Source organism: Barbus barbus (genome assembly GCF_936440315.1).
Source record: "Barbus barbus genome assembly, chromosome: 4".
NCBI classification, from domain to species: domain Eukaryota; kingdom Metazoa; phylum Chordata; class Actinopteri; order Cypriniformes; family Cyprinidae; genus Barbus; species Barbus barbus.
The window spans coordinates 13,845,822-13,867,077 of NC_136732.1; the positions used below are offsets into that span (position 1 = coordinate 13,845,822).

A 21,256-nucleotide genomic window follows, 5' to 3' on the forward strand; every position below is an offset into this window, starting at 1 on the left:
GACCCGACCAGATTTCTTGCAACGCGGGATTAAATTCCCAAATAAAACGCGGTAGGGTCGGTAACTCTGGTGTAATTTGAACGGGAGCGGGCGGTTTAACAATATCCTGTTTCCGACGTCCTTTCAGAACAGCATATCTGTGCTTTATTTTCATTGACCACTGGTACAGCCTGCACTCAGGACTGTTATGCATGCATGAACCAGTGCTCTCTTCGTCATGCATTTCATTTGCGGGGGTAACGGTTGCATAACGGTTGTAGCCTACCGGTAGTGACAGAACAAGCAGGTTGTCGATGAGTGACAGAGCAGAATAAGGATGGAGCAAAGTGAGGATGCGCTGTCCCTGAATAATGTTCAACTCGGTTTTGTTTATATTTTGCTTAGCCTATAATTTTAAATGACAGGTGTTGTATTTATTTATTTTACTCTGTGATGCTTTTCCTACTGTGTTAACAGCAAAATGTTACACGAATTTAGTATTTTGACAAGACGAATACAATAACTAATAGGCTATTTTTGTAAAACCTAATTTTTTTTTCTCTGCTACACTTTTTCCTATTGTGATGTAAATGTTAAACGAATTGTATCCTGACAAGATGAATGAAAATACACTTTTTTTGTTCCTACTGTGTTGACAGCAAAATGTTACAGTTTTTCTCGATTGCTAAAAAACTATAACCAGGCTTTTGAACTAAAATTTAAAAACCATAATGGCATTTTTCAAAAAGCACATCCATTTTGCTGAACTATAAGCATTATTCCCTGCTTTGACACACAAGTCAGATTTGGTGAACTGTTACTGCAAAACTCTACACACAAATCCCTACATTTCTCAGTGCTTACACCGTGTGATCATTTAGAAAGCACTAGCTTTCAGTATTGTTCACTCAAGTCTGCACAGTTTGAGCTCAATTAGCACACAATTACCCAAGTGGAAACACTAGGAGTCTAAATGTATCACACACCAACCAGAACCTTCGATGGATAGATAAAAGGGCCAATTAAGTCAGCTTACCAAACAGTCTCTTTCAATCAATATCCCACATACAGTAATGTGTAAATTTGTACTTTTGAAATGGGTATATGTGCAGCCTTCTGCATTTCAGTAGGCCTACAGTAACTGTCATCTAAACTATTGCCATAGTTTGCCTCAGGTAATACTACACACAGGTTTCTACAGTCATGGTGAAAAAACAACTCAACATTTTGACCAGTGTGGCTCACACAATGACAAAAATACTTTATATTTTGGTGGCCTTGGCCAAATTACTGACATGATAACTAGGCTTTGAAGCATGAATGAAATGTTTTGGGTGAGTAACTACATTTTGCAGACATGCAATAAAGTTCTGAAGTTCCAGTAAACAGTTGTGGCATTTGCACTCACAGTTTAGAGAATGTTAAGACTGTTTCGGAAAATGTGCCAAAGCAATTGAGAAAAACTGTAAATTGAGAAATAAAACATTTGGGAAGTACCACACTTATAACCGGTTTTTGTAGTATTGTTTTGAATTGATGTCATCAGTGTGTAAAACTGTGTTGTAGTGTGTGTGTTTTTGACTGTGTGTCATGTCTGAGAGCAAAGTTTGTTTTTTCAGCAAGATTGAGTTGCTTTGAGTGGATAGCTTCATTTTGACCTGAATATAGGAAGTTTGGGGAATTGAGTTAGAAGTTATGGATTCGTGTTTACTGTTTTGAGAATACGAGGCATAGTTTCAAAAAATGTGTTTAAGCAATCGAGAAAAACTGTCTTGAGACACAAAATTCATTTAACACATTCCTGTCAATAAATTCAAGACTGTTGACAAGACGAATAAAATAACAAATACAATTTTGTGCAGACTACACCTTTATTTGTTAGCCTATCACTCTTTCTTTTAGTAGAGGAAATTTAAATGTGAGATTCTGAAAATTAGATCTAAATTTACAGGGAATGGTCAGGTTGGGAAGAAAATGATTCTAATTGGACAGCGGGTGAACAAAGAGTGAATATATCGCCGGAGCAGGTGGGTGCGGATTGCTAAAAAAACAGTCCTGCGGGCGTCCCGAGTTCGAATCCTGACTCAACCTTTCCAAACTCTCTCCTTATGTACATATGTTTATACATATGGTAACATACATCATTAATCAGTTTTATTGATTTGAATTAATCTGGAAATATTGTTACGCTGGCAAAATCATTTTGTCAGGTAAAGCGGATCAGATAAAAGTGAACTTCATAAAGTATTGATTTTACAGTTTAATTCAAATCTTTATTTTTACTATTTTACATTTTTTTTTTTCGGCCTGTCAGTAACACAGATAACACATGACAGTACGTATGTGTAGCTATGCTATCATCATTCACAGCCTTTTTTTTATTTTATTTTATTTTTTTTATATTTTTTATTTTTATTTTATTTTTTTAATTAATTAATTAATTAAATTTTATATACCCTTTTATTTAACCATACTATGACCGACAAGACCAGGGGACAGAGAAAACAAGAGAGAGAAAGAAAAAATAAAAAATAAAAATAATAATAATAATAAAAAAAAAAATAATAATTATAATGATAATAATAAAAATAAAAATAATAATAATAAAAAAAAAGGAATTAGAAAACAAAACAAACAAAAAAAGTTGTGGATAAAGTCAACAGAGAAGGGGGAGAGAGAGAGAAAAAAAAAGGAGAATGGGGGATAGAGAGAGAGAGGAAAAAAAAAAAAAAAAAAAAAAAAAACAGACAATTTGCTTCGATACCTGCTGACAAAAAGAGAAAACAACAGAAGACACAACAGAAGACACAACATCAGAGAAACTGCAGCAACAACCAACATCTGTATGAATCACAATAAATTCTAAATGTTAAATGTTATTGAGCAACACGCATAACTAATATTACAAAATAAGTTTTGAAGCAACAGCAGATCAGAACAATGTGTGTCTGTGAGCACCCGTTTTTACATTTTTAATAACATAGCAAATTGTATAAATATATACATCTCAAAACATTTTCCGCCATTTTACTTTATAGTCAGCTGTGAAGACAAATACAAAACCACAGCAAATTGACTATTTTCAACTACACACTTCAACCATGTGTGTGATTGACAGCTTGCTTGTGACAGGTGGAGAGATGTTTGTGTTCATCTTACAGTAAATCTTACACTTCATCTTTGCTGTCTGGCCGAGCAGTCAGACGCCTCTGGAACCGCCTTCAGGCAAAAACTCTTCTGTTTCTTTCACCTGCCCAGGAGAGACACATCTCTTACGCAGACGATTTTACTGCTGATATAAGCATGTTTTTGCTGCATTTCTAAAGATGCAGATCTTATGGGTCTGGCTGAGTGCAAAATGCTTCATATGTGCAGCTAATGAGTGCAACAGCATGAGTTGACACACTGTTTGCATTTGATGATGAGACATTGCGTTGTTCGTGTGCGTGTACGAGAAAAAGACTCTGTGCCATATGTGCCAATCATGTTCTTGGCAGACAACATGTGTGTGTCAATATGTGTGTGTGTTTGTGTGTGTGGGGTCAAGGTGGGTTGTATGACAGACCACCCATGAAAAACACATCCTTCTCATCAAAATGTGTGTGTGTTGAGGATGATGTTAGTGTCCATATGTCTGTGAATATATTTTTATCAGCGTTGTTACTGGAATCGCAGTCTAGCACTGGTGGTATGAATAAAGTTTCATAAATATGATTCATTTCAATAAGACAAAAAGGATTAAAGGCAATTTAACGTTGTTTTTAACAGTTGTTTTTGAAGTTCATAAAACACTAAAATGATTTCTGTTGCCAACATGTAAAAAACAAAACAAAAAATAAAGAAAGAAAGAAATAAAGACAAAGTAAATTAAAATAAAAAGTAAATATTAAAAATATATTTAAATTCTTTTTATATTTAAAAATTTTAATTTGTGTTATTATATATTTAATACTATAATATAAATATGTGAAAGTCATATAGTATTATAACAAAGACACACACACACACACAGGCTACATTTTTGTACATGAATGTGTACAACCATTTTTCATCAACTTTACATCTTCAGAATCACTGAAATGTTTATTAATAAACTTTCTATAATAGTTATAGAATAATTTTGATTGCATCTGTATACACACAGTCAAACAATTAATCAGCATTTATTATAAATGTCTAAATATTATTATTATATATTATATTATTTTTATTATAAATGTAGCTTTTGATGAAAATTTGCAGAAACTTTGCCATCATAGAAATAAATTCTATTTTACAATATATTCAAATTGAAAACCATTATTTTAAACTGTAATATGTTACAATAGCACTGCTTTTACTGTATTTTTGATCAAAATCTTATGAGCGTAAAACACTTGTTTTCAATAAATATCTTTAAAAACATTAAAAAAATCTAAATTATTCCAATCTTTTGGACACTAGGGTGTGTGTGTGTGTGTGTGTATATATATATATATATATATATATATATGGCAGATATAGATTTAATATTTTTCACTTATGTCCTTGAGAATCTGCACCAGTGTGACTGACCAGACATTTACTGTGCCTGTGTTTAAAGTGTAATGAAGTGGAAGTTTGATCACACTCATCTTACCAACCTATTCCAGCGCCCTTCGGCTGACCCCAGCAGTTGTGGGCACCACACACACACACACACGCACGCACGCACACACACACACACACACACACACACTCTTCAGACTCCTATTGGTCTAAACACAGTAGACAAGCAACAGGATATTACCCAAATATTCTGAAGCCACAGCAGGACAGAGCAATCTTTTCATCACTGACACGTCTTCCTAACAAGGTTAAACTGATCTGAGCTCTTTTGATGTTGTCGCAGATCAGAGGTGATTTCTGCACTGAGCCTGAAGCTAAACTGGCTACAGAACCAGTAATCAGGATCTGTTAGCGGGCAGGATGGTCTGTTATGGATACTCACTGCAAAAATACTATTTCTAACTGTTATTTTTGTCTTTTTTAGTCAAAATATATAAAAATATTCTAAACAAGATAACTGTAAGAGAAGCAACATTGCATAAGATATTAAGACTTATTTTCAGAGCAAAAATGTTTAATATGAATGTATTTAGTCTTGCTGCTCTGGCAGGCCTTTTCCCGTTTTTCTTCTTCTTTTTTCCAAGTTAAAAGTTGCCAGTGCAATAAGACAAAATACACGTATATTAAAGATACTTCCTCTAAAAACAAGTCTTAATATCTTATGCAGCATTTATTTTGTTTTAAGGTTTTTCAGATAATTTTACTAGAAAATAATAAGACACACAAGATGAATGAAATTCATATGGCATCGCGTGACTTCAGAAGTGCTCATACCTTTCTAAGCTATTGCAAAAAAATGAAATTTCATAAAATTAAAAAAAAAATATATATATATATATATATGTCAAACTTTGCTAGTAAACAATCACCCAAATTACCATTGGATCCTGCTAAAAAACACCCAATAAAATGCATCATTCTTAAAATGTAGCAGTGACAGGAAAAACATTTTCATCTAAATAAGATGTTATGTTAATAATTCTTTACAGTGATGTTTTGCCCTGTCAGGATCTCAAGCCTATTAAAGCCCTTTGTATTTCTCCTAATTAATAGGATTATTAAAGTGTGACCTTCTGCATACAGCATGTTACCGCTGAAAGGTCATCTTAGAAAAGGTGGAATCTCAAGAGGAACAGATACTCCAGAAAGAAAAAGATCAAATAAAATGTTTGAAGATCTCTTGAAGGTCAGAAAGGAAGGAAAATATTTGGAATGAGCTGTTTATGTGTAGTAACAGGACAGTATTTGAAATCAATGCTTTAAATAAAGGCCATTGCACACCAGACATAGTGAAGGTTGCTCATGTAAGTTCCCATCTCTTGATACATTCACACAATCTCCAAATGCACTAAAATTGGCTTTGGGAAATAAATAAAAAAGTTACTTTCCAATAGACTGACATTTTATAACATGAAAGGCTACATTATTTAAAGTGACGTTTATATGATAAAATGAGGTTTAATTATAAAACACTTGTTTTTATACTATATATATAAAAATAATATTAATATTAATTTAAAGTAATTAAAAAAATGAAAATAAATAACATTTAAATAAAAATAAAACATTAAATTTAATGGCCAAATATGTGTCAATAATAATAAAATAATTTAAATATGAATAAAAAACTAATGCATAAATAATAATAATAATAATAAAGAAATTGGATTGTCAATTCTTTCAAAGCCTTGTCCAAAGCTAACAAAAGCTCGTACCATACTGTATTTTAGTCTGGTGCAACTATGCAATTCAGTTAAAGTTACTTCAAGGCACTTTGGAGAGATTGAAGTCGGCATGCTCCATGGCAATTTAGCAACAGGAAGCTTCCTTCCAGCAAATGCACCAATCATAGCTGTAGTAGAATATGTCAATCAAACATACATTGATGCCTGTGTGAAAGGAGTATGATTAAAAGAGAAAGAGAAAAGTACAATGGTGAATGGCAGTTACATGGAGAATGAGTAGGAGAGAGAAAGAGAGCTCAGGTCGAGATATGCTTTTTAGGAAATGGAGTGGAAAGCCCGAAAATACGAAAAACGCAGAACAGTGGAAAATATTGCCCTTTCAACCTCTCTCCTTCCATCTGAAAGTGGTTTAAATGTCACAAGGCAGATAGTACATGTGGTCTGAGCAGAGACACTGAAATGTCAAGCATAGCAGGATGACATATGTATGCATGTGTTTCTGTTAATACATTTAACCCTAGAATGCATACATAGCGAGTATTTTATTCTGTGTTTTTCACATAAAATGTTCTTTTCATCTGACTTTCCAAGATTTACACAATGTAAGGGATATAGGTCACTCAAAAATGAGCATTTACTCACTCTCATGTCCTTCCTTAGTGTTTGACTTCATCTGTTAAACACAAAAGCTTGTCACTCCTTTCCATGCATTCACAATGAATGGGGAACTGAAGCCTGAGACCTTTAAAGCCTCAAAAAAGATACAAAAGTGCCAGAAAAGTATCTTCTTGAAGTTATACAATACCCTTTAGTGTGTAGGATTTCTTTTATGGTGATTTTTATATCATTTTTAAGTTTGATGGCATATAACATGAGGTTGAGTTAATGATGACAGAATTCTCATTTTTGGGTGAACTGTCATTTTAAGGTTTACTAAACCTAAGAAGGTTTGTATTGATACCCCTATTTTCTACAGTACATGTGTTTCCTATGGAAGTCAAAGCAATGAGTGTGTTTGAGGTAAAATCTAATCTGCTACATGACTTTCCAAAAATTACGTCTACTGAGATAGACAAGCTGTAGGCGAGATGTGTGTGGGTAAGACTCATCTGGTTTGACCTTCGTACATGTGACAGATGTTTTCAGATGTCCTCAAATCAAGCTGTTTTTCATTGCTCTGTGGAAATCGGACGGTCAAATCCTGCAAAAGTTGATTGTCTGATTTAGATTCATCTGCATGAAGAAGAGCAACACCAGATTAAGCATTTTTAAACCTTTCTAAATTTCAAAAGGGGAAAAAATATGTGGGGAATGTCATTTCAAATGACATTATTTCTTATGTAAAAAAAAAACAAAGGATAAATTATGAAGACTGTGCTGGTCTTTATTTTTCATGCAACTAAAATGAATGGGGACCGGAGCTTTCAAGCTTAAAAAAAGCACACAAAAGCACCATATTGTAAAAGTGGTCCATATGTCTTGTGTACTTCAGAGTTTTCTCAGGGGAACACAATAGTTTTGCAAGGGAATGCAATAGTTTTGCGAGAGAACACAACAATTTTGCGAGAGAACGCAAATATTTTTTGAGAGAATGCAAAGTTTCTCAGAGGAATGCAGTACTTTTGTGTGAGAGCGAGAAAAGCATTGAATTTTTTTTCAATGCTTGAAAAAGGGATCGGAGACGAGCGAGTCTCTATCTCCATCCTCACCTGTCAGCTCCCATGACCGCTCCTCGAGATCGGAAGCCCGCCTTGCGGATACTTCCCCTCGGGCAGCGGCATCGGCGTTTCTCGTGTCTTCCTCCGAGGAGGTTGACATGGGAAGCGTCGAGCATGTTGCACCCACTCTGTCACCCCAATATGAGGAGCTTGTGGAGTGTCTTGTCGAACCGCAGAGAGGGTTATACGAGCGTTTTCTGCAGTTTCAGACTCACCTCCACATCGGAGCCTGCCTTTTTTCCCCGACCTCTACATTGAGGTGTCGAGGTCGTAGGGAAAACATTTCGGCCCGCCTCTTCGTCCCCTCATTCGATTACTACGGTCATGTGATGGGGACGAGTGAGCGCGGTTACAGAGCGATGCCGCATGTGGAACAGACGCTTGCGAGCTATCTGTCCCCTGATGCTGCGTTGTCTCTGAAGGCAAGGGGTAGGCGGCAGCAGGTCGGGCTGGCTTATGTCTGCACACCATGGTGGTGTTGTGGGCATGCCAGGCTGACCTGCTCAAGGAGTTGGATGAGGGCGAGGGATTTAGTGCGGAGGACATCCGTGAACTCCGCAAAACCGCTGATTTGTCTCTCCGCACCACCAGGGAGACCGTCAAGGCGATCTGTGGCAGCCCTGGTGGCGGCGGAGAGGAATCTTTGGTTGACCCTGTCAGATTTAAAGACCGTGACAGGGTCTTCCTTCTGGACGCCCCACTTTGCCTTCTGGCCTTTTTCGGTTCAGGAGGCAGGTGGCGGCGTTCCAGCGGTTTCTCCCTCGCCGCTCTCTAGGTCACGGGGCTGCTGGGCGAGAGCAGCCCCTGCCGCATGCTGGCTCCTCGTATAGGCAAGCTCGCCCCCACGGGAGCGGGGTGGGGGCGGTAAGAAGGGTGCGCGGTCAAGGACCTCCCAGCCAAGCAGGCGAAGAGGTCTTCGGCCAAGAAGCCCTGATGTGAGTGGGATAAAGGCTTATGAGGGTAGCCCCGCTGGGGTAGAGCACGATTCACCGCAGCGTACGGTACTCGTCTTCCCCCAGTGCACTCAGGAGATCGATCTGCTAACCCTACCACATATGGTGTTCCAGGGCGCAGCGGTCTCCAGCGAGCACACATCTCAGTCTCTTCCGCCTGGAACCGTAGCGGAGCTGAGATGCTCGCCACCCCTTCGGGGGTCTCTGGAGCAGCTAGTTCGGCCGTTCCCTGCCGGTGTGCCGTTCCAGGGCACCGAACTAGCCGCTCCGGTTACACCAGAGGCCAGTCTTGAGAGACTGGTTCCCTTAGTAGACTATTTTGCAGCGTGAAAACTACTGCCAAATGTGTCTCGATCGGTCCTGCGCACTGTAGAGAGAGGCTACAGAATCCAGTTCGATTCTCGTCCGCCTCAATTCAACGGGGTGAACTCCACGTTAGTGGGCCCCGAGCAGGCTCTGGTAATGGAACAATAGGTAGATACTCTCTTAAGGAAGGAAGCCATCGAGGTGTTTCCTCCTTACGTAGAGAGTCTGGGTTCTACAGCCGGTACTTCATAGTTCCAAGGAGGATGGAGGAATGCGTCCCATTTTAGATCTGCATCAATTGAACCGCTCAGTCAGCAGACTGAAGTTCAAGATGCTCAGGTAAGTATCTCAGATCAAGTCCGAGGACTGATTTGACACATAGATCTAAAAGACGCATACTTCCATGTCTCCATCCTTCCCACTCACAGGAAGTTCCTGAGGTTTGCTTTTGGGGGCAAAGCTTACCAATATCGGGTACTTCCCTTCGGCCTAGCACTCTCACCCCACATTTTTACGAGTGTGTGAGCGCCGCGTTAGCTCCGTTGCGGCTACGGGGCATCCGCATACTCAATTACTTCGACTATTGGTTGATTCTCGCTCAATCAGAGCGGAGGGCGGCTCAACATTGAGATGTTGTTCTCGCTCACTTAAAAGTGTTGGGGTTAAGACTGAACCCCAAGAAAAGTGTGCTTTCTCCATTATAGAGAACCACTTATCTGGGGGTGGTGGGGATTTGACCACGGTGCAGGCACGTATGTCTCCTGCTCGGATCGAGTCAATCCTCACGAAAGTCAGGAGGGTGAAAGAAGGCCAGTCACTCAGTGTCAAGCAGTTTCAGATACTGCTGGGTCTGGTGGCAGCTGCGTCCAACGTGATACCTATTGGCCTGCTGTACATGAGACCCCTACAGTGGTGGCTCAAGACCAAGGGGTTCTCCCCAAGGGGAAACCCGCTTCGCATGATCAAGGTCACGCGGCGATGCCTACGTGCCTTAGACATGTGGAGACAACCTTGGCTCTTGTCCCAGGGCCCAGTGCTGGGAGCTCCGTGTCACCGCGTACGCTAGCGACGGACGCATCCTTCACCGGTTGGGGAGCGGTCATGAGTGGCCACCCTGCCCACGGTCTGTGGCCTCCAGTACGGTCCCGGGCCCCCCCTTGGGACTTGGCTGTGGTATTGATGCTCTCTGTAGGCCTCCATTCGAGCCTATTGAGGAGATCTCAGATCGCCCTGAAGACCGTGTTTCTTCGGGGGATTTCATCTCTGAAAAGAGTTGGGGATTTGCGGCCCTGTCAGTGGGGCCCTTCTCACTTGGACTTTGCGAAGTTCCTTCGGTCACGCCACAGCCTGACGTACTGCAGGCCTTTAGTCTGACCAGCCTGACCAGCAAAAGCTAAATCGTATGTGTTCAGTGCGAGCACTGGATGGCTACGTCCACAGAGCTGCCATGTGGAGAAGGGCGGACCAGTTGCTTGTCTGCTACGGTCCCCCTAAGAGAGGTCTTCCTGCTTCCAAGCAGACCCTCAGTCGGTGGATTGTGGATGCCATTCAGATGGCCTATGAGTCTTCTGACCTCCCCTCGCCGATGAGAGTCAAAGCTCATTCCATGAGGAGTGTGGCGGCCTCCAAGGCCTTTCTCACAGGTGTCCCTATCCAGGACAACTGCAACACTGTGGGATGGTCTACGCCCCTGACCTTTGTCAGGTTTTATGGCCTGGACACGCGAGCCACTCGAGGCTCTTCCGTTCTCTCGCCCTAGATGTGCTCCGTATGGATACACACAGGGCAGGGACTTGGAAGTCTGGTGCCGATCTCATTCCCCAAAGCGTCTCCTGACGCAGCTCGAGTTCCTGAAGAGGAACGTCTTAGGTTACGTATGTAACCCCAGTTCCTCGAAGGAACGAGACGCTGCGTCGCGAGGCCACACTTCCGGCATCCCTGCCAGCGCTTGCTTCATTCTAGAAGCTGACGCCGGTTTCACCGCATGTGCTTTTATACCAGCTGGTCATTACGTCACCTCGCCCGTGACGTCCCTCCCATCCATTGGACAGATTTCATTGGTATTCAGAGCCGGTCACGCTGAAGGCGTTCCCCTAAGCATCTCCTGACGCAGCGTCTCGTTCTTTCAAGGAACTGGGGTTACATACGTAACGTAACCTAAGACGTTTTCCTCCCACCGTATTATTCTCACCACAAAAGTTTTGCAAGTGAACGGCAAGTTTCACAGGGTAATGTCGGGTGGTGATGGCGCAGTGGATAAGACACATGCCTTTGGTGTGAGAGACCCGGGTTCGAATCCACTGTGAGACACCAATGTGTCCCTGAGCAAGACACTTAACCCCTAGTTGCTCCAGAGGCGTGCGACCTCTGACATATATAGCAATTGTAAGTTGCTTTGGATAAAAGCGTCAGCTACATGAATAAATGTAATGTTTAGTGAGAGAATGCAAAAGGACTGAAATATAATTTTTCCTCCACATCTCCCTCTTTTTTCATGAAACGTGAACTTTCATGAGGTATTTGTGTCCTTTTTTAAAACTTGAAAGTTACAGACTCGCTTTCATAGTAATTGCATGGAAAAAGACAAGGACATTCATATTCATAAATTCTCCTCAAGTGTTCCACAGAAGATAGTGTTTAGTCAGTGTCAGTAGTTTGGAATGACATGAGGGTGAGCAAACAATGGCACAATTGTCATTTTTGGCTGAACAATCCCTTTAATGCACACAATCTCTCATACAGTAGCTGCATTACTAACCACCTTACATCATAAACACATACACGCCAGTTTATCTCAAAATAACCACAAAAAGCAACTCTATGACATACTGTACACACACTTCTTTAGAAACATGCTTTCACACTGACAGCATCAGCACATCATGAGAGAGAGAGAGGCATAAGAAGAGAGGAAATAAGAGTGAGGGTTATTTAGTGTGACAGTACAGCAGCTGGTCTCTGTGTTAGACATCATACATGCCTTAATCTCTCCCTCCGTCCTGTCTTTTCTCAACCCTTTTTCCCCTTTCATTCATCGCCCTTCTCCCAAAACACAAGTAACTGCATGAATAACTCAACTGTGCTTCTGAAAACCTCTTCATCTACCCTTTGTCAATCATACTCCACAACATTTGCCGCTCTTTATCTTTTTTTTTTCTCCTTCATTCTGGTTCTCCTATGCAGAGAGCTGCATGAGTGTTGGTGAACACCCCTCCTCTGCAGGTGCACTGACCCAGTCTGACTGTGCTCAGATAGGGATTGAAAAGGGTTGTACCATCTGAAGAGCAGAAAAAAAGGGGGGGGGGCGACTGGAGGTGGTTTGAAGGTCAGAAAGCTGCTGGTGTGTGTGAGAGCATCAATCAGGTTTAACTGAGCAGGTTCACACACAAACACACACACACACGATTGCTTCGCAAGCACTTTGTAGAGATTGGGTCAGGCTGTGCTGCTGAGTGAATGAATTGCATTGTACTGTATGCACACCGATCTCTTTCACACACACACACACACACACACACACATACTATACATATGAATTGTGCTCATCCATCATTGGTATAAACGGCTGGGTTGTACTTACCGCTGATTGTTGGGATCTGATGACACATATGCATGAAGTCTGGGAAGACTCGCTAATTTCCTGTGCTGATAATGAGGTTTCAGTGTGTACTTGTGTGTGTGTATGTTAGTTTTCTGCATGCGGCTTATGGATGTAGTGGAATATGTGTCATTAAATTAGTTCCAGTCCATTGAAAAGCGGACAAATAAAACCGTACTGGCTCTGGCAGTGAGCTTACATGTAGCCTGTGTGTGTGTTTGACAATCCACTAAATTTAACCTTGGGGATCAATAAAGTGTCCATATATCTATATATGGTACTTCATGGTATTTCAAAGAATACCATTGTACATCATTTTTGCTTTATGTTTGCAACATGGTATTAAATCATATTTTTTCGAATTATCATGGTAATCATTTTAGGCCATTATAGTACCATGGTTTTGAGACATGTACCAATAAATAAATATAACATATACATACATATATATTTTATTTTATTTATTTATTTATTTTTTCAATAAATGGATCAGAAGTTTTGTTTTTGTTTAGTTTCTGATGAATTTCCAATTCAAATTAATGCTGTTCTTTTGAACTTTATCTTTATCAAAGAATTATGGGGGGAAAAAAACAGCACAACTATTTTCAACAGTGATAATAATAATAAATGTTTCTTGAGCATCAAATCATCATATCAGAATGACTTCTGAAAGATCCTGTGACAATGAAGACTGGAGTAATGATTCAGTTTTAATAAACATATTAACATAGTAAGAAGGTATTTTAAATGGTAATAATATTTTACAATATTACTGAATTACTGTTGTAATGTTTCCATTTTTTATGGGGGTATCCCATAGGCATAATGGTTTTTATATTGTACAAACTATATTTTTTATCCCCTAAACCTACCCTTAAACCTACCCATCACACAAAACGTTCTGCATTTTTAGATTTTCAAAAAACATGGTATTTCCTACATTATGGGGGCCAAATGTCCCCACAAGGATAGTAATACCAGTAAATTTAGCCACTTGTTGGTCCCCATAATGTAGGAAATAGCAGGTACACACATACCCAGATGTGCATTACAGCATCTCACTAAAAACCATGTGAACTGCCTATGATTATTTTGGCTATTCATTGTGACCGTTGGGAGGCACCAAAGTTAGATACACCCTTCAAAAAATGTGTAGTTGTGTGTGTGTTTGTGTGAGGTAACTAAATGCATGTTGACAGCAGTAAACTGTGTCAGATTGTGTGTTGTGGCACAGATCTAGGGCTAAGTGTAGTTGTTTGACAGAAAGAGGTGTGTGAGTGTGAGCCAGGCTAACCCATCACTGTCACTACTGATTATTTGTCAAAGTATATCAATTCAAGTCAATTGTAAGTTTGTACTTGGAGAAGTGCGACAAAGGAGCTGATCTCACACACACACAGCTGCACAAACTCCATTCCACTTCTAAAGCGATAAAGCAAGGCAATATGGCCTTGTCTTACTTTCTCTTTCCCTCATGGCTGTCAATATTTCTTTTGCATATTAGGTTATTTTACTGTTTCTTTATCTCTCTTTTCTCTGTTTCTTTCTCATCCTTGCCGTAAAATGCTCTTCAAAGCCTTAAAGGGCTGGACAGTAATATTTAAAAAGCTAAATGAATATGCATGTTGATTGCTCTTTCTTCCTGAGCGGGATGATGCATTATTAATGAGAAGTAGTGCGTTTTCTGTGGCGAGCCGTGTGTTTGATTGAATTTTACCCCGAGGGACCTCCTACCCTCAGAGAACAGAAATCTCTATCTCCAATGGAGCAGACCCACAGATGGATATCAAACGCTTTTTCTGCCGTACACATTGTTCCAGTGAGAAATGGCTCTACAAAATGTTTTGTGAAGTCTGTCTTAAAAAGTTAAGCTGAACCTGTGGATGGTCAAAACAGTAGGAAACAGAGATGATTTAATCTGTAAGGTTTAAAATTGATCTTCGGTGGGATTCTCCATTGATACCTGATCTTTATTTCTGAGAAAACACAATAGATTTTAGCCTCCACAAGCTCAACTGTGATTTCTACTGTGGTTCCAGCCTGGCTGTATCTCCTTTATTACTCCCTACTTTGTTTAAACAGGGAGGGACAATGTGGATTCAGACACAAAGGAAGTTTCTGTTTTCTAATATCAGATTTTTCATATTTCGTCTGCACAGAATAGCACCCAACAGTGGCGCCCATGCAGAGATAAAGTAACTTATGTATGTTTAGTTTAAATCATAGCTCAACATTAAGAATAACAGCCATTATTATCAAGGGAGAAATATGTTTTATACCTGCCAGATTACAAAACAATGTTACATAAATATAATGGCATAAATAGTAATAATTATGTTGTGTTAGAATATAATGTTTATAATATTAGATAATATTATACATTATTCTAATATTAAAAATGTGTTGTTTATTAAAGAAAAAAAATAGTTTGATTCTGCAGACACTTAAAAAAATAATAAATAATAAAACAATATTATATATATAATAATGCTAATAATAAAAAAACATTATGAATATTATGTATTATAATATTTTTTTAAAAAAATGTTATTTATTAAAGTTAAAATTATTAAATGTTTGATTCTCCATATCATTTATTAGACACTTAAATATAAGAATAATATATTTAAAAAGCAATATTGGATAATAATAACAACAACAATAACAAATCATTATGAATATTATGTATTATAATATTAAAAATGTTAATTAAAAAGGTAAAATAATTTTTGTTTCTGCATATCATTTATTAGACATTTAAATATAAAATTAATGAATTATAAAAAGCAATATCAGATGATCACTTGAATATAAAATAGGTTTCATCGTCTGACAAGCTCCATTGTGGCTCCTGTTGTGACTATATTGTGAATCCATTTCAATTTCATTGGGATTCTGTTGTAAAATCGTTATAGTGACATCATTATAGTGACTTCATAGTGATTCTCCTGTGACTTCTCACTTCTCACTTTGACTCTACTTTGACTTGCTCTCTAGATTCCTTATGTAACTCATTCCTCTTTATGAGACGCATCATGTATTCCTTCTCAGCCAGCAAGCAGAAACAACCGGATTGAACGAGGTGTGCTTTCATCATTGAAGAACAATTTGTGAACTGATTTATGCCAGCCAGCCCTGACTGATATTGATCTATATCTCTCTCTCTCAAAAAAAATAAAAATAAAATTTAAAAAAACCAACCTTTTTCTTGGAGCAGCAAACATCAGATTAAAGGGATACTCCATCCCAAACTGAAAATTTTGTCATTAATCACTTTACCCCGATGTCATTCCAAACCTGTAAAAGCTTTGTTGATCTTCGGAACACAATTTAAGATATTTTAGATGAAAACCGGGAGGCTTGTGACTGTCCCATTGACTGCCAAGTAAATAACACTGTCAAGGCACAGAAAAGTATAAAAAGCATTGCCAACATAGTCCATCTGCCATCAGTGGTTCAATCTGACTGCTATGAGGTGAGATGCGGCTGACACAGAACAGCATATGCTGTGTGCGTCCAGTGGATATTCTCTAAAATGCCGCTTACGATGACGGGAGGAGACGAATTGTTGAGTAAAGTCATTATTTTTTTTTGCGTACAAAAAGTATTCTCGTCGCTTCATAACAGTCAGATTGAACCACTGATGGCAGATGGATTATTCTGACGATACTCGACAGTGTTATTTACTTGGCAGTCAGTGGGACAGTCCCAAGCCTCCCAGTTTTCATCCAAAATATATAAAATTGTGTTCCGAAGACGAACAAAGCTTTTACGGGTTTGGAACGACATGGGGGTTAGTGATTAATGACAAAATGTTTATTTTGGTGTGTAGTAGCCCTTTAATAATCTACACCACACAAAGTCTGTCCTCACTAGGCCAGTGTCCACTCCTCACCAGGTTACCAGATCCCTGCCAGTTCCGTCATGCAGTTATTATTATGACGCAAACGTCAGACTCCCATGGGGAAGAGGGACCATTGCAGGGAGATACAGTACAATAGCCATTTAGCAGTTCATTAAGTTACGTAACTCCAGTCTGAGAAGAGCACAGGCCACCCACCCATCACTCTATCATCTGCAACGAGGAACATCGATGGTAAAAAATAATGGAGAGCAGAGAGAATTGGGGCAAGCAGTATATTTTTAACCTTCAACATGATGTCGATCATAAAGTGCCATCCTAAAAAAAGTTTGTAGTATCAGATGGGCTGAGTTGACCTCTGACCTTTAATTCTTTATGTGTTGCTGATTAATTGATTTCACAGGAATCAGTGAAGATAATGAAAGAATAATGTGAGCAAACAGAACAGGACAAAGAGAGTAAGGGGCAGATATAGTGTGAGACACAGTCATGTCTGATTGTATCAGAGTCTGATCTCCACGTCTGCGTGTAATGGAGTTTAGATGATTAGATTATTAGATTACAACTGCAGCCTGACCACAGAAAATCGCTCAGAGCCTCGTGCTCGTAATGTCAATCCACCAGCGCCAGAACTTGGAACAGTGTGGACTTCCAGGCATTGTGCACTGCAGACCAGGAATTCTCTCTTCAGGCAGAAAATACAGCCTCTCAGCTGATTTCTGACCAGTCTGTTATATTTACATTTACATTTATTCATTTAGCTGACACTTTTATCCAAAGCGACTTACAATTGCTATATATGTCAGAGGTCAATTTTCTTTTTTCTCTTACTTGCTAGTTTGCAACTAACAAGTAGCTAATCATAGTTTGTGATGTAAATGAAGCCTATTGTCAAAAAACGTCCTTCCTATTTTAATAAGAAATGTCAGTGCAGTATAGAGTATAGTACAGTATAGTATAGAGCTAACTGTGCCTGTCTTTAAGTTATAGAATTGAGTAACATTCATAAGCAAATTGTGTATGAATAGAATAACACAAAAAAAAAAAGAATTGGGAAAAACTCGGAAGAAACTGAGAAAAATGTCACACCTTTAATTATTGGGAGTCTGACACTTCTATTCTAGAACAAGCCTCTAGAGGAATACACTAGATCGGTACGGAGTGGTACAGATCTCTTTTTCTATATGTCCTTAAAAACAGTCTGTCCGGGGAAGAATGATGCAAGAACACTTCCTGTCAGAGCTGATAACATGACCCAGAACGACAGAAATAGTTATATACTAAATTTATAGATTTAAATATACACTGTAAAGCAAAATCTGTGCATTTTATAGTACAACAATTACATCTCTGGTTGCAACGATATACCAATTTAAGTTTTATAGATTTAACTCAAATTTACCTAAAAAAGGACATTTCATTAACTCAAATAGTGTTAATAGTTTTTTGTTTTTTTTTACTTTATAATATATTGACAACCACCTTAAAAACACAAGTGGTAAAAAGAAAGCCATAAGGATTGCTTTCATAATGACGTAATGATTCAAAGTTCATCACAATTTTTCATTACAACCTTTCCACAAGCTGAGGTCTCACACAAATACAAAACACCATCATAGTAACACATATGACACAAAAAAATGCAATAAACATTAATTTAACAACATATGTAACACAATACCCAAATATACATAACCTCTAAGAAAGAAATGAAGAAGAAACCATTAAATGTGAGGTGAAAATATAATTTCTTTCACCAAAACAATTGTATAACAGTTTTTACATGCTCACTGCTATAATGTTGTGTTATGGATACTATATGTTTACAGTGCATAGTAAATCCAAGACTTTTATGTCAAAAGAGCATGTTGCTCATTAAAAAAGGCACTTTAGTAATTTCAGATTTTAGTTTCAAACTTTTTCTTGTGAGTGAATGCAAGAATGAAACATACAGATATAGAAAGAGAGAGCACAAAGAGAATTAATTTTTAGAGGAACACACAGATCTCCTGTTGGTGTTGAGTTGGTGTGTTTGACAGGGTCTAAATCAGCCAGGCTTTACTACAAAGACACACACTGTGCATAGAGACATGAAGAAACGCATCTTTAAGTTGCATAAAACATGGTGTACATAAAATATACAAAGTACTTTACATATTTTAATGCACATAGCTCCAGTATGCTTATTAATCAATGCAACGCTGCATACATGATGAAGGAACAGCTCTTTAGCTATGAATCTATTCACAATAAACAGTATCAGTCGGGTTCTGGAAATGCTTCTGTTGAAGTCATCAGTGAGTTTAATTGCAACTTAAAAAAAAAAAAAAAAAAAAAAAAAAATTTCTGTTTGTTTGTTTTAGTTTTTTAAGGGAAATTCTAGGTGATGAGCTAATACTCTCCTTAAATCTCTAAAGAAAGCAAGCCACCAATAATCGCCATAAACATAATTAAAAAGTTTTTATTTTTTTTATTATTTTTTAAATGATCAGAATACATCAGGCTGCGTAACAAAGAAACACACATGCAGAAATGACATTTGACAGCAGTTCTGGACCGGAGGACGAGGAAAGTGGAAATGCTCTTTTTATAATGTTATGTGTGATTGTGTGTGCATGATTAACCCTTTTCAAATGTGTTAGACAGTGTCGATAAACACAATATGTTTCGACACTATATAGACCTGACATAATCCATGATCTGCATCCATTTGCTGTGATAATACCTGAGCACTTAATTGTATCTGGACTGCATGTATGTGGCATAACGATCCGTCCTGCCACCCTAAAAGCACACATATGCACTAACACTAACATATATACCATATACACACACAAGCACAAAGTGATCTGACAGAATCAGGTCAGTGACCACACACCCCAGCCCAAAGGGGAGGACACAGGATGTGTGTCCTTAATAACCTTTAGTGACCTCCGCACAGCGTATAGACAGCAGACTGTTGCATATATAGCAGTCTATCATTCATCTGCCTCGGAAATGGTCATTAATGGCACACGTGCGCAAACATACCCGTAGGAAAGAAAATAAATGTGATCTCTTTATCTCAATTGTTTCGACTAGACAGCAGTAACCTTACATTTTCTCCTGAGAAAAAGATGCCAGTGACATCTACAGTTTCAAATGAGATTTCAACAATGTCTAAAAGATCTACACGACCCACAGTCTGAAGAAAGAAATCAAAGAAATCAATTTGACTAGAAGTGGGAATCATGGATTTAATTGTGTAATTTACAGTGATGTCTATTAGATATCGTTATTAAGATGAATAGTCCCACATTAAATGATGATAAGAACATAGTACCTTTGTATTTTTGATCTTTAAACACGTTTCTGCTTGTGATTCATGTTGGAGATGGTTGGATTTGGTTGAAACTTGTTTTTGAACTGCAGTACCTGTGAAGAAAATGACAACATCCGGAAAACAAAACATCCGGAACCAAAACTGCCGAAAAGTTGGTGGGTGTTCACTGTCCTTTATATGAACTCAAACATTTCTCATCGAATTCTTCCAAGACCAACTCATCTGAGGCTTTGCTGTCACATTAATTTTGCAGCTTGTATTACGTTTCAACAATTGTCTCAATTGTTTTTATTCTCAAAAGGGATTACTGTTTGTTTGAGCAGTGGCATTTATAGATATTAAGACTGTTATCATTTTATATGTGTATTTTATCTTATATATTTTGTTAGATTTTGTGTTACTTATTTTTAACTTGTTTATACCTGAAACAGGTATAAATCCACCAGTGCATTAAGACAAAATACACATGCACCAACCCTGTAAAGCCTGATTTATGAAAGAATAGTCATAAAAATCATACTATTTGAAATGGAAGATTTTACTGAATCTTTAGACAAAATATAAAATCTAAAAAAGTTTGCATATGTGTTTTTTGCATACGAGTATCATATCCAATGGCTCATTTAGTATGATACTGTATACTGTATATCGGAGAATATGGAGCTCATCCTCAATTTTATAGATTTTTTTAGATGCAGTTTAATGTAAATCATTGAAATCTTTGAGAAGAGTATAGCAGACCACTTACTGTGCATAAAATGCATATAAATATCAGTTGAACTTTATATCTCGCAATAGTTAGATGTCTTAGTAAGATGAAAATGAAATAGTTTTATGATCAAAGTTCTGTAGTTTTTATTGTGGGGACAAAACATATAATGCAATGCAATAAAATGATAATTGAGAGATGAACAAATAAACGTTCCTCAAAAACTTGATGCATCATATTTGATATTCACACTTAAATGTGATTTCTCTAAAAATCATGTGTGGACCTTATTAAGCCTAAATTACTTCAGCCCAGTAAGTGTTCATCTTGAAATATTACTAACAATATAAGTGAAGTGACATACTGCCAAGTATGGTGACCCATACTCGGAATTCGTGCTCTGCATTTAACCCATCCAACGTGCACACACACAGCAGTGAACACACACACACACCGTGAACACACACCCGGAGCAGTGGGCAGCCATGCTGCGGCGCCCGGGGAGCAGTTGGGGGTTCGGTGCCTTGCTCAAGGGCA

The 21,256-nt window shown here is 38.3% G+C and overlaps 1 protein-coding gene across 1 annotated transcript in view; it reads left to right on the forward strand.

Moving 5' to 3' along the window:
* The window catches only part of LOC306860595 (protein shisa-9-like), a gene marked incomplete at both ends in the record, with an annotated part of 62,493 nt that overhangs the window by 31,797 nt on the left and 9,440 nt on the right, over window positions 1–21,256 (forward strand). The window lies entirely within an intron of this gene.